The sequence below is a fragment of the Etheostoma spectabile genome, chromosome 18, assembly GCF_008692095.1.
Source record: "Etheostoma spectabile isolate EspeVRDwgs_2016 chromosome 18, UIUC_Espe_1.0, whole genome shotgun sequence".
Lineage (NCBI taxonomy): Eukaryota > Metazoa > Chordata > Actinopteri > Perciformes > Percidae > Etheostoma > Etheostoma spectabile.
The window spans coordinates 14,964,604-14,980,211 of NC_045750.1; the positions used below are offsets into that span (position 1 = coordinate 14,964,604).

General features: G+C 42.2%; 1 long non-coding RNA gene across 1 annotated transcript in view; it reads right to left on the reverse strand.

The window, feature by feature from the left end:
* LOC116706569 (uncharacterized) overlaps positions 1 to 9,249 on the reverse strand; it is a 21,748-nt gene extending 12,499 nt beyond the window's left edge. Inside the window, exons 1-2 of the long non-coding RNA XR_004336276.1 lie at positions 9,236 to 9,249; positions 2,193 to 2,199 (exon numbers count right to left, since the gene is read on the reverse strand). This is a non-coding gene — a long non-coding RNA (uncharacterized LOC116706569). The remainder of the gene's footprint in view (positions 1 to 2,192; positions 2,200 to 9,235) is intronic.
* Positions 9,250 to 15,608: the final 6,359 nt, after the last annotated feature.

Consider the following 15,608-nt stretch of genomic DNA (forward strand, 5'->3'; position numbering starts at 1 on the left):
CTTGTGCAGTGTATCGGCCTGTGGCCAGACTTTGGCCTGAAGTCTTCGTTTACACACAGTCTCAAGATAACAGCCGCATGTGCTTATGTATGACAAGACACACACTTATTTCAGGCCAGATCAGCTGTCTGTGTGGGGAAAGATTATCTTTGCCTTCCTTTTTTCCCTTTCAGTCGTCTCAGAATCCATTGGCTGGCCGAACACAACGCGTCTCTCACTGTCAGGTCCCCGCCGCTTGGGAACATGAGTGGGAGAGGAGTGAGGGAGTTTGATAGAGAAAAAAAAAAAGAGACAGTGCGAGGATTTGAGGAAAAGAGGAGGGGGGGGGGGGTGCCTGTCACAAAGTTATTAGAAGGTGCAAATGAGCAAAGGAAGGGGGGGTGTGAGAGATGAAAGAAAATGAGGGAACGAGTAAGGGAGGGGGGAGAGACGAGGAGCGAGAGCGTTTGGCATTGCTCACGGTAGGCCCACAGCTGCAGAGAGACGCAGTTGCCACTCTCGTCTTTGTGCCCCCCCCACAACACCAGAACCCCTCATTCAAATCAGGGGTTGATTTCCCCCCCCATCCTTTGGGCAACACACACGTAGTTGTTGTCACGCTGTTAGTCACACTCATGCCTCGCGCCTCTAAAATCCAACCCAGAAAAGGGCACTGGGGTGGGTAGGGGCAGACACAACTTTGCATATAGGTCAGAATATTTCCATGCTCTCAAAGGAGGTCATACACTCTCATGTGCGGCCAAAGAAAAAGAAGTAAAGTAAGAAGTATTTGAGATGTCTCTTATGTGTCTGGCTTGGTATCTAACATTTACATTCCTGTTTGCGCATTGTCACAAAAGACTGCATTTTTTTGTAGAACAATGACTCAGACACAGACACGTGAGTGTCGAAGCCTGTGAGCATGTCGGCAGACAATTTCTGCATGCTCAGACTCACACAAAACACTGGTACTGTGCTCTTCAGCCCCGATGACATCACTCCCTCCTGGTGCGCTGTCTAGTTGCTCAGTCATGACATCCAATCTCAATATCTGATCCAAAGCCTGCACAGCATATCATCCCACTGTAATGTTCTCTTCCTCTTTTGCCCCCCCCCAAGCTCTTCAACCATGAAATAAATAGCATTAATTCTTCTCACAGATTCTCTTGCCACCCTACAGCTTATAGAAAACGCCGGGCAATGGAGCAGCACAGAGCCAGTGAAGTTGAAAAATGATTTGAAGTGAACTGTGTAACATTTAATAACAAAATGTGTTAAAACCTATTTCATGCCTTGGGCTGATGTACATTGAGACACTGCACTCTAGTTTAGAAAATCAAAAGGGGGAGAAAAATGCAACAATGTGTGTGTGGTTTTCATCAGCTTCTTGTCCATTGTAACTATGGGCGAGTTCATCCATTAATCTTTCATTGATGTAATGTGTGATTGAAAGGCAGTGTTTACCACTTCAAATCACGTGAACTCCTCTAGAGGCTGCAGAGACGGCAGGTTCTGCTACTGTGCTAGGCTACTTTTTAGTAGTTTATCTAGCTTACTGTTCTTTCTGCATTCTATAAATTAATTTTGTGACACCCTTATTCATGTAGTATTACAAAGTCAAGGACTAAGATTTTAGAGCACCACAGTAGGTTTTAAACAGTCAAATTGCGTACATTAGCTTAGCTCTATGGCATCTAACTAGCTGCCTCATAGGTAGAGTTCGGTCCCTACAGTTTGGTTTTTACCTCCATTTTCTTCTTGCAAATTCTGAATGCTGTTTCATGTAATGGCTAATAACTAAAACAGATGTAAATATGGTGAAATATTGGTCACCAAATGTTTGTAGTTACTGGGTTTTGGCTTTGAAGGGCAGAACTGAAACTGGACCATTTGAATAGGACATTTTGTTGCTTAAACCCACTAAATGCTGGTGAGACCGAAAACACAGACCGTCCTACTTTTTCTCTTCAACATACTGTGTAAAAGTCAGTTATTTGCGTTAAGCAATGATTTGTCATTTGTGTGAATTACTGTGAATCCGCAGTGGTTAAGACTGGACACATTCAGCAAACATGGAAAGTCTCCAAGGTATTACTTAACAGGGACTTCTCGTCGCAGCTTGACGTCTTTTCCTTCCTACTTTTACTTGCTCATGCACTAGGCAAAGACAAGACACCTCACCTCCTTTGGCCACAATTGCTTATATTACACACTTTCTTTCTGTGTGACTACGTGACCCGTTAGGCAAAGGATAGGTTCCTGCTGCAGACTCACTAGTCATGTTTCCATTAATGTATTTTAATGCATATTTTGAAGTATCGCAAACTTTTTGCGATTGAGGACTTTTTTAATTTGCTGTTCCATCAAAATTAAAAAAAGTCCTCAAATTCACAAAACGTTTTTTTTATGATAGCTTGAGGTGGTTTTTGCCTTTTTTGAAAAAGAGTTGGGGACCGTTTGGTAACTAAACCTATAGGATATTAGGAACACCATACATAAACTGATTTGACCCCCTTTTGCCTTCAGGCTGCCTAATATCGTGGCATTGATCAACAAGGCGCTGAAAGCATTCTTGAAATGTTGGCCCACATTGATAGGATAGCATCTTGCAGTTGATGGAGATTTGTGGGATGCATCCTGGGCACAAGCTCCCGTTCCACCACATCCCAAAGATGCTCTATTGGGTTGAGATCTGGTGACTGTGGGGGCCATTTTAGTACAGTGAAACTCATTGTCATGTTCAAGAAACCAATTTGAAATGATCGAGCTTTGTGACATGGTGCACTATCCTGCGGAAGTAGCCATCAGGATGGGTACATTGTGGCCATAAAGGGATGGACATGGTCAGAAACAATGCTCAGGTAGGCCGTGGCATTTAAACCATGCCCAATTGGCACTAAGGGGCTAAAGTGTGCCAGAAAAACATCCCCAACCATTCACCACCACCACAGCCTGCACAGTGGTAACAGTGGTAACAAGGCATGATGGAGTCCATGTTCTCATTCTGTTTACACCAAATTCTGATCTACCATCTGAACGTCCCAACAGAAATCGAGACTCATCAGACCAGGCAACATTTTTCAGTCTTCAACTGTCCAATTTTGGTGAGCTCTGTCAAATTGTAGCCTCTTTTTCGTATTGTAGTGTAGAGTGGTACCGGTGGGGTCTTCTGCTGTTGTAGCATCTTCCCTCAAGATTGTGCGTGTTGTGGCTTCACAAATGCTTTGTCGCATACCTCGGTTGTAACGAGTGAATATTTCAGTCAAAGTTGCTCTTCTATCAGCTTGAATCAGTCGGTCCATTCTCCTCTGACCTCTAGCATCAATAAAGCATTTTCGCCCACAGGACTGCGCATACTGGATGTTTTTCCATTTCACACCATTCTTTGTAAACCGTAGAAATGTTGTGCGGTGAAAATCCCAGTAACTGAGCAGATTGGGAAATCTCAGACGGCCCGTCTGGCACCAACACACATGCCACGCTCAAATTGCTTAAATCACCTTTCTTCCCATTCTGACATTCAGTTTGGAGTTCAGGAGATGTCTTGACCAGGACCACAGCCCTAAATGCATTGAAGCAACTGCCATGTGATTAGTTGATTAGATAATTACATTAATGAGAAATTGAACAGGTATTCCTAATAATCCTTTAGGTGAGTGTATATGGAATACACCACCAGCTGTGGCTCAGTGGTGGAGCGGTTGCCTGCCAATCAGAAGGTTGGGGGATTCAATCCTTGGCCCTGCAGTCCCATGTCGAAGTGTCCTTGGGCAAGACACTGAACCCCGAGTTGCCCCCGATGCTGCGCATCGGAGTGTGTGTGAGTGTGTGTGAGTGTTTATCTGATGAGCAGGTGTCACCTTGTACGGCAGCCTCGGCCACAGTGTACGAATGTGTGTGAATGGTGAATGTACCCTGTAGATGTAAAAGCGTTATATAAATTCAGCACATTTACATGTAGTGTGATGTGTAAGATGAGAAAGCAGAGGTTGAGTCATGTGTGTCATGATTGTAAAATAAAACAGTGGCTTTCTGTACAGAAAGCATCAATAAATTGTTGGGGAGGGTCATGGCTCTTTTCCCAATCATTTTGGAGGGTCATAGAAGGGCCAAGAGTAATTTGACTAAAGATCCCAAAATTCATATAACTAGAGTCCTGATATCCATCAGATGGGGGAAGGATCGGGATATGGGTCCCATCTAGTGCGCCATCTAGGGGCCACGTTGGTTATGGCCCTGCGTACCAGTGCTGAACGGTTGTCTTGCTGACACCAAATGTCTCTGCCCAACCCTGTATTCTGCACAGATGGCCAACTTGTACAATGCTACCTCTCTCCATTTAGCCCGAGAACTTAGCTTCTAAACTCTTTGATTTAGCAAGCCGGTTTGCAATCTACAACCATCCGTAACGTCAACTTGTGACGAAACTACGACTTGCGTAATCTAGTTTATTTGCTCTAAACCACTTGATAAAACTTCTCTTAAAATTTGCTTGACAATAAGATGGAAATATGACTACTGTGTGATTTTTCTCCAAAAGTACTGGGGCATTAAGGCATGATTAGGGTTCAGACTCTGAACGCCCGCTGGTGGTTATCCTGTTCTTCTGGGCTGTTCCTCAGAGGGTGTCCTGCTGGCTGCATGGAGATACTGTTGTTACAGCTAGAGTGAGAATGTGTAAATATATGATTGTGCATTAATTAGACATTTATTGCCAGGGGATTGTGGAAATAGTGTATGGGTGATTGATGGTAAGTAGGTGTCATTGCTGCAACTGTGAAGGGATCCAGGTACTGATCTGTCTCATCACTGACGACGTCAGTGCAAAATCTTTTCGTGAGCTAGCAGTTTATACCTACAGGTTTTGATGTGTGTCACCACTAAACCTCATGTGAAATACTTCTGTGGTTGGGATTTTTATGAATGAATGTCTAGACATGTCCACAAGTGGCTGCTGTTGACTCAGTAAAACAAACGCGCCTGGTAACGGTTTCCACGGCTGTGTACGAGGCAGGCTGCACGTTGCCGAGGCGTTGGGTTCGCATGGCAACTAGCCAAGCTGTCAGCTGCCTGCTTACAGGCAGCCTGTGTGGGTCAAAGTCAGAGACTGCAGCCAATAGTCTACTGCTCGCTCTCGCTCACTCTCTCGCTCTCTCTCTCTGGCACACACACACACACACACACACACACACACACACACACACACACACACACACACACACACACACACACACACACACACACACACACACACACACACACTCCTTTGCCATGGTCTTATTCTTTCCCTCTACCTCTATAATCTCCCTTTACTCACTTTATACACACATTCACACATGCTCATCCTGGTTTCACGTTGTCCCGTACACACAAATGTCACGGATCCCACTGTGGACTGTGACCCCATTTACCTTTCTGCAGACATACTATAGGCCTACATCTGTTAGAGTGTGTGTAGTCACCCCATTTCCTCACTGTATTCCTCTGTTCCACCCTGTCTTGAGGTTTTCTGTGTCAGATCCCTAAGCCTTTCTGGGAGGCAGAACAAAACCCCATCTTCCCTTTCACTGGCTGGAGCAAAGCACAGCCAACCAACAGCAGGATTTGGCCCGCATCGGCTTCAAGGAGAATGGTTGGAAAGAGCAGGTGGAGTTTTTTGGCAAGTGTGTTTTGCTGGTATGCATGTGAGTGTGTGTATGTGTGTGCATGCGGCAAGGGTCACACTAATAGAAACTTGTCAGATTTCCAGCAGATATTTGATATGCATTCAAATGGCAACAACTTGGAAGGTAACATGATGCCATTTGAGGCGCTGCTGATAATGCATCTATTTTTGGGTAAAGCCCCTTAATGAAACACAGCATGATGCTGTAGATACTTTGACTGACAACATGAGTTTGCAAAAAGAGTCACATGTGGGGGCAGCCCATAAAAATAGAGATGTGATCGGTCAACAATGCTTTATGACCTTTATTCTGGCCCAGTGAATAACAATGGGAATAGTTTTCTGTGCTATTTTTTGTGTGTCTAGCATATCCTTTTTCTGCCTAACCCTCGTAATGATTGTCATGTCTTCTGTTTCAGTTTGTCTCTTATTGTAAAAACACTTTCGTCTGTCTGTCAATCTGTCACTTGTTCGTACAGTAGCACTGTCATGATCTGTGTCTGTTTCTAAGTAAAGGTTGTAGCTTGCCCTCAGCTGTACTTTGTGTTTAGTGCTAATAAGCAAATATTAGCATGTTAACACTCTACACTAAGATGGTGGACACGGTAAATACTAAACCTGCTAAACATTAAAATGTTAGCATGCTAATGTTGCTAATGTGCTAAGATGCTAATACGCGTATATTTTATCGTTCATTGTGGTTTTTAAATGTTTCATAGTTGTCACATACTATACTGAAAAAGTTAACATCTTATGAAACATTGAACACAAAGATTATTCAAGAAAAACGAATGCTTTTGTAGTCCAATTCTGGTATTATAATAAAACTGAACAACGCCCCTTAACGGTGATATATAACATACAACAGCCTGAGCTATTGCTTTTATCAAGTATGGCGTTATGAAAATCATAGTTCACATTCTGATTTAAATAGATATTTATTAAATTTTGACGTGATAGCAGTGGTATGTGGCTATCACAGCTATCAACCAATTTAGCTTGATTTAAGCTAAGATTGCTTGATGTAAACTAAGATTGCTTGATTTGAGCTACCCATTTCATAATTGACTATTAGCATTATGTTCCACAATCAGGTTATTGTATAATCAGCTATTAGGAATCTTAACAGCTTCACTGCATTTCTGAAGACAACATATTCTTGAAGCTAGAACACAGTGTAAATATGAACACACACACACACACACACACACACACACACACACACACACACACACACAACACACACCTCTCTTTCCACCTTTTAAATATCAACCTACTTCTTCCCAGGTGATTGTTTCTTTTTCATGTAAAAAAACTTTGTGCCAGGTAGGTCAGTGACAGCTTGTAAAGACTGTCCTGTCTGGTCAACACTCCCCAGGTCCTCAAATCCATGTAATTTGGCTCACTGGCTGGAAAAGATCAAACAGCAACAGTACATGTGGGGCTGACCTTCAGCCCAGCGTCCCCGCCCCCTGCTGTGTCTATCTCAGCAGCCATAGTACGTCTAAACATTAACTCTGTGGAATGGGGCACAGTTTAGTCTATTGGAGCTGATCTGTATGTGTGTGTGTGTGTGTGTGTGTGTGTGTGTGTGTGTGTGTGTGTGTGTGTGTACTTGTGTGGGTAGGTGAGGTTTAGGGTCTCAATCGCCTGTTGTCAAAGTATACATGAAGATGTCTGAAAGGGTACAAAAATGTCTTTTAATTTTGTGTTTCACTATCATAGTAAAGAGAGAGAGGCAGGAAGAAGAAGAAAAAGATGTTGCTGCCTGAAGACCATAATCTCTGTCATAATAACTTACTTGCAGTGTTGGTGAGAAACAGAGTTCAGGGTGCAGAAAGTACCTGCTGTACTGATGCAGCCCAACCAGAGTCCTTCTGGCACTATCAGGCTGATATGCACTTGCAACCAGGAGCCCACCTGTGCAGTGGGCCTCACATCAACATGCTGCCACCTGCAGTATAGTACTTTTTCACCCGTCAGTGTGGTTCACAGTCTCAAAACTGATGTGAGCAGCTGTTCTTCCAGTCCATTATGAGCACAGTTGAAGCTTTGTGTGTGGCGAAGAAAAGAGCTACTTGTCAAAACTGGGATGTAAAAGTCCCCTGCCCTGTGTTACAGTGTCAAGAGAGATTTTGGGTCAGGTCATAGTTATGTGTGAACGTTGTCACGTACGGCATTGTAAATGACTCATGGCAGCATTATGTCAGGCAAGTGCACAGTGCTCAGATTTGCTTTATCTTGCTGCCTCTCATTACTATACTGCATGTTGTTTGCCAGAAGATCTGAAAGTACACTGATGAATAAGTGGCAAGATACAATTTATTGATTAGTATCTTAACATTGAAATAAGAATATTCACACTAAACCAATTTTTAATGAAATATGTTTTATATTGTTGAATCATATAAATTCAGCTGGGTGTATGCATTGATTTGACCTCCGAGGTTATTTGCATTTGCCCCATGACCACTGGGGGGCGGTAGGGTATTGCCTGACCCATGATGGGGGGGGCTCTGATCCCCAAAAACTCAGGTGCTTTCCCCTCAGAACCCACAGAGCTACACATCCACTGACTGAATGATTGGCATTTGGAGTCCCGTCAATTTTAGCTCACCTTGTCTCCAATGCCCTCCACCTATGGATCCTAATGGAAACTCAATCTGTTGAAGATTACAACACTAATGCTGTTGTGGGATAATTTCTTCTTCTTTTCCTCTCCTCCATACTGTTGCAAAAGCTGTGGTGATCAAAAGTGTATGGTGGTGTGAGTAAAACGATTGTTTCCTGGAAAGTCAGCACTCTCCGGTCAGAGGGTATGTCCGGTCAAACAAACACAGCCACCGGAAAAGTGTCAGAGGACACAAATGAAAGGCAGAGATTTATTGACAGATCATAGTCTTCATCCTAGGAGTCCATAAATCATCTAGTTGACCCTCTGACCCTGTTGCAACACATGGACGCTTCCACTTCCACTGCTTGCTGCCCGGTCCAGCAGTAGCCACAGTCCCTAACAAGCCCTAATCTCTCACCTTGACATTGTATGCCACCCAACAGCTCATTCCAATCCCCTCTAGCACTTTGAAGTCCTGAAAAGCAGCCATTGTTTATTTCAGAACGGGGTAGGAACAGAGATCTGTGGATCTGCCACTCATGTGAATGATATGAAAATTTAGGACATTGGAATTTGAGTTTGGAAATGCCCTAAAAAGGAATAGTAGCTTGGATATGTGTGACTTTCATGGATGTTATTTGTGGTGGCATGAATGGAAATATTGTTGTGGGAGGAATTATTGTGGTTGTGTGTGGGAATTTAAGAACCAGGGGCTGAGAGAGAAAGAGAAAGAAAGACAGAGAGAAAAAATGTGATAGATTTCATTTTTATCTGATGCTGAGTTTCCTGCTGTTACGGTCTGCTTGTTGTGTATGCATGAATACGCACATACATACATGCACGTGTGCTAATAGTATGTATACATTCATGTGCAGAGCTTTGCTTTCAACACTTATGTTAAATATGGCTGACAAAAGTCACAAGACTGCCTTTGTTATTAGTCCGTGTCAAATATTTGGCTTTGTCATCACAGCCACCTGTCCTTCACAGTCTCTCACACATACGCACGCACACATGCACAAACATAACACGGTTAAACCAATGGCAGCACAGTGGCTCAGTGGTTAGCACTTCTGCCTCACAGCAAGAAGGTTCTGGGTTTGAGTACAGGTAGTTCTGGGCCTTTCTGTGTGGAGTTTGCATGTTCTCCCTGTGTTTACGTGGGTTACCTCTGGGTACTCTGGTTTCTTCCCACCATAAAGCCATGCACGCTAGGTAACTAGGACTACAGTTGAAAATTAGCCGACTGGCTCTCACTGGCACATTTAGAGATATGTTAATTAATGTGCATTGTCCTAATCAAGTAAATTAATCCTAATAACACACACACTTTTCATGTAGGATGACACATCATTTATTTTTAGTACTTCTTAGGAGACTTTGGTTTTGGTTTACTGAGAACATTACATTTTTATAATGTGCATATCAGACTTTGGCAGGAATAGAATGAGAAAAAATATATCTATTAAATAGAAAGATAAATGATAAATAAATTAGATGTTTACTACATTGGGTCTGGTGTTATTAACTAACCTACTGACATGACTCTCACCAGTTTGTTTTGTGCTACTTGAAGTTTTTGTTTTAAAGCTTTTTTAAGGGCCCTAGTTGCATGAAGTAACCACAAAGTAAAAATAACATTGGATCAAGAAGGAGTCTAATAGTTTCTGTCCAATACAGATATCAAGTTCTGCCATTAATCTTGCCGAGTACTAATCTTAAACTTAGGCCTACCCACAACGTGCCAAACCCAAAACCGAACCCTAAACCTTAACCAAAAACCAAGTCTCAACCCCAAAATGTAATAGTTTTCCTTGTGGGGACCTGCTGTTTGTCCCAAGAAGGAAAGTGAGTCCTCATAATGCTGTCTTGACTTGTGTTTTGTGGATTGTGCTGAAAAGAAATGGCACTTACCACATGTAACCTGCCATTACAGTGGGCAAGGGCTGAAGTTAAACACATAAAACATAAACAAACATTACACATTCAAAAGTAACTGACGTACATGATATCATTTAATATTTATATCCAACATCTTCCAACTGAGGCAGCAATGCCACAGATTCCAGTTACGCGGACCATGATGATGATGATGATGATGATGATGATGATAATGATGATGATGATGATGATGACGATGACCACTAAACTTTACTGCTTGAGCCAACTCCATTACCGAGAACCTGGATATTTTAGACAGCAGCACTCACCACTGCAGAATGTAGATAAACACATACCATTTAAGTTCCCTGTCATAATCCTACAGTCAACAAACCTTGCCTGGCAACACTGTCCTGCTAGTTTACAATGCTAAGTCACAATTACAGTACCCGTAATTACTGGGTTACCTCTCTGTATGCATGTGTGTGCATGCGTGTGAGTGTGCATATATTGTTCCTGCCTGGCTCTGCCACTGTCTGCAGAAGAAAGTGGGATGAGGATGTGGGTGGAGGTAGGTGGAATCCCTAAACTGCATTACTGCATCTTTCTGCTGAAGCTATACAAATTATTTTAAGTTTAGAATGTCTCTAAAATAGTACAAAAGCTGCCGCATAGAAATAAAAATAGATCTCATTGTGTCATTGAAAAAGCATTGCAAGGTGGGGAAATGACAGAAAGGTTTAAAGATTTCATGTAGCTTGCTGTAGCCCTCTTTTGAAAAAATAGATAATGCTCTCACTCCATTTTTACTGCCACAACTCGAGAGTTATATTTGGCCTGTGTTGCTCTGCCTTTTTTTAACTGTCCTTTTTCTTCGACCTCGCCAAGAAATGGAGAGAGAAGGTCTTACAGCCATGCTAGCATATGAGGCTGCACTTACTACAGTGGTAAGTGGAGCTAAATCCTAATGTTGCTAACATACACACAGTGACAGTGCCAACATGCTGATGTTTAGCAGGTGTATTATGGGTATTATATTCGTTCAGCTTGCTAACATTTGCTAGTTAGCACTAAACTGAAGTACAGCTGAGGCTGATGGGAATGTCCTTAGTTGTGTAGGTATAAACCAAGGTGTTGGAGTCGGACACATTACAATTTGTTGCTAGATGAAAAGTCAGGGGATCACTAAGTAAGGGATAATGTAGAGTAAGGCGGTTGGTAAAGCAAACAAGGTTGTATTCACTATAACAACCACTTTGCTCTACATTATCCCGCTTATTACATGGCTACTTACCAAATACATCAATAATTTGACACAAAAGTCCATTGACTGCCAATCATTTTGGCGCCACTTTGACAGCAAATAATTTCACATATGAAGCATTTAAAGACTCTTTTTCCATTGTTTATTTCTAAAGAACACAGCAATGTATAAAAGGCTCCATTACCTCACGTTACGACTCTGTAGCAGGCGTTTTTGTAAAAATAGGCTAACAATTCACTTCGTGGTATCATAACCACGCGACTTACTGTCGAACAGTAGATATGTATAATATATACCGTATAGTACAGGGTAACTCGCAGACAGTTTGGACTTACATTAGCTGTTTAGTTTTAATTACTAATGTTAACTAGCATTTTAGTTAGCAATAATTAGCATGTGCCTATGTTATCACCTAAAATATACCTACACTCTCCGTCTCTGCAAGATTTGGAATTATTTTGATTTCTTTTGGCACAGCTACCAGAAGACTTACAACTTACAGACACGTTGCTCACGTCACATCTACGTCATCAAGCTCAGTTGGAGGCTACGCACTAACGCTCAGCACTCACCGGAAAAGTGTGAAGTAGCGTGGGATCATGGGAATGGTTGTCTTTATTGTTAAACCACCACCATTGCAGATGAAAATCTATCTGATGGGATTCAGGCAGAAATCATGTTCACGAACGAGTGTTTTGAAGTTTTCTTCATGTCACATTTATCAATGTTATGTAATTTTATTCTAATGGAATAGCCGCAATGTTAGCTAACGTAATGTTAGCTTGCAAACTTACCATTAAATGAGTTGACTACCCATACATACTGTAGCAGTATGTGGCAAATTCAGTAGTCGCCGGCTTCCTTCCTTACTCTCTGACGTATCATCTGGAGTAAAATAAGTAGTTAAGTAGAATTTATTTATAAAACCCCTTTCACAGATACAATCACAAAGTGCTTCAAAATGACAAAAAACGTACAAGAGAACGTAATATGTATTAAACACGCCATCACACCTACAAAAATACATAATAAAACATAAACTGCAGGCAGGTCAACCAAACACCTGCCCAAAATAGTAGGTCTTTATCTGATCTTTTAAAGAGTTTAACAGCAGACCATAAGGGAGGCGGCAGAGCATTCCAGAATTTTACCTTAGGAAACACATGCCAATAAATAAAACCCAAGCAAATTAATAAATCATCTTCATTGATTTGTCAACACATGCGCAGCATTTGGCAAACGCGCTGCAAATACACACAACCCAACCAAATACAGAAAAGTGCTGCAAATACAGAAACAATGCAAAATTAAAAGCACACAAACTGTTGTGGTTTGGGGTTTTGTTTTGGGTTCTTTTTCCCCTTTTGGTTCTGTTGTCCTGTCTTGTGCTCTCCCTGGTCTTGTCTGTTGGTCATGTGTTCCCCTGAGTGTCTGTATGTTCTGTTTCCTGTTTTATTTTGAAGTTGGGTTTCTGTCTCGTCCTGTTTTTTAGATTTACTCCCTGTGTCTTCCCGCTCTTGGGATTACCTGATGTTTTCCACCTGCTTCCTTGCCCTCTTGTCACCTGCCTCTCATTACCTCATTACCTTGTGTATTTAATGTCTGTGCTTCCCTTGTCTCTTGTCAGATCCTTTTGTCCAGTCGGTTTGTCCTGTCAACGTGTTGGTGTCAGTCATGCAGTGCATTTCCCTGAGCTTCCCCGTGAGTGTCTTGCTATAGTTACCCTCTTTCTGTTTTTCCTCTATCTTTTTTTCCCCCTGGACCTCTGCCTGTGTTTGCCCTCTTGGATTTTTGGATTTTTGCTTGGTTTCTTCTTCTTCTGGCTCCCTGTGTTAGTTGGACCTTGTCAAATAAAGCCTGTGAAGTTTCCTCCACTACTCCGCTTTTGGGTCCTCCTTCCGCATCATCACACAAAGCCCGAAAACAAACGCAACAGAAAAACGCTGCGTACAGTTTAAACAACAATGAGTGTCAGGCGACCAAACACATAGTTACCTTGAATACATTTCTCTGGGTTTGAACATTGGAAACATTTGAGATAATGTACACCACACAACAAAATACAACAGGTTTTGTCGATTTTAGACATTTTAATGTGGAAATGGTACACAATGTCCCTTTTAAATTAAAAGATTGTAGGTAAAACAGTAATGAAGAGAGCGCGGAAGAGAGTAAGAACGCAGAGGGCAAGAGAAGGATGCTGAAATTAAATTATTGCTCATCAGTGCCAGTGGGTAGAAACATTATTTGATTCATTGATAAATCGATAAGGAGCTAAGCGAGAGCAGACAATGACAGGACAAAAGAACAACAATGAAAACAATAAAAAAAAAAACAGTCACTGCAGGAAGTGTGGTAAAGGATACAGAAACTCTGGGGTGACTCAGCTAAAACAAGGATGTATTTTTACTTCATTATTAGGGGAAAAGGAAGAAAAAAGAAAAGAGAGCCTAATGATGAAGGTTCACTTACATGTTACTGCTTTTGTCTCCATGTTCACCTTGACCTTTTACTGTATATTCCCTCTTAATGTTAACACTCCCAGTGGCATTTTGTAGCACACATTCACGGAACAAGGCTATAAATTGTTGTTGTTTTTAAATCTTGCTAATGTGCTAGGCAAATAAAAATGAAAATGTACGCATCTACATGTGCTGGGCACAGCAAACTTGCTTTCGACTTGTAGCCCACACACATAGTGCAAATGCACAGCGGGTATGCTGTACACCAGGGGTCTTCAACGTTTTCCAGGCCAAGGACCCCCAAACTGATGGCGAGATGGAGCGGGGACCCCCTAATTATATATATTGTATAAAATTGTGTTATATCAAACTGGTCCTATAGTGCCATGTGTGCATTGATGACTGAAAGACATCTTCTGCCTCCATTTAACTACAGTGTGTTGAATTCATGTTAATGTGTATTTAAAGACATTTCAATTAGTGGAAAAAATTGCAGGGGGGGGGGGGAATGTAAAAAAAAGTCTAATCAACCAAAACTTTCGCGACCCCCATGCAGTACCTCCGCGGACCCCCTAGGGGTCGCGGACCCCCTGTTGAAGACCCCTGCTGTACACACTTAAACATCTGTTATCGACTTGCACACAATCGTCATTCAAATGCACAAGAGGTTGTTAATGGTTGGAGTAGCTGGCAGAGATGACACTTGCGTCAATGCCAAGAATCTTCTGCCTCTCCCTGTATCGCTTTCTTCTGAAACCTGAGAAGCAACATTGACATTATCTATGTGCAGAGGAAGGAGTAATACATGGGTTCCCGAAAAAAACAAAAGCAGTAACACCTGTCCGACGCAAGAGTGTAGATAAAACCTTTGTGCATCTGTTTGATACAGCAGCTTCCTACATGCACCATTTCCTTTTCATACTGCAAGACCTGTAGCTCACCCACCTTGGCCTCCAGAAAGCTCCTGGTTTGTAGTTGTGTGGTCAGTGTCCGTTAAGCTGCCAATTGGGAACACATGCCATTCCTGAGAACTCTGTGGGACTGGGGGATCTGGTGACAGCGGCTCTTGGCTTACAGATAGTCGATGCTAAAATGAGATACACTTAGGGGCAAGCGAGTGGAGGAGGACGGGGGTGCGGGAGGAACGGGAGGTATGAGAGGGAGAGAGAGTGGGCAGAGGAACAAGAGAAGGGTAATGTGTTGCTGCAATGACCACGTGTCAATGAGTTCATGTTTATCCCTTCTACTCCTTGGTGAAGTAATACGGGTTCCTGCTTTACTAAATTTACGCTCGCACCTTATCTCTTTTCTTTATTATCTCCCCGGCATAGAAGGGGTTAAGATTAGGCTGCTGGCTTTCATCTCCACTTGATTTAACATTGTTTGTACAGTGTCTGTACTCACTGCAGGAAGTGAAATCCCATTAGAGCTCGCCTGATTGTTGATAGGTTGGTTCCATTCACAGCACCTGACATGCATTCTTAATGGGAGCTTGTTATCACTCATCATGCCTTGAAGGTACACGCCACTGAACAAGGGTAAAACATGTACATGTATACTCCCGTAGGTTGAAATAAGGAGGAGCAGTTGAATAAAAACCTGTTTAACTCTTAAGGAGTTTAAGGAGGAGTTTAAGGAGTTTATATTTAAAGCAATGGTTCATTCCTTTCCAATGTTCCCCTGAATTTGATAAATGTTTGATTTAGTCTTGGAAACTGTGTGTGTGTGTGTGTGTGTGTGTGT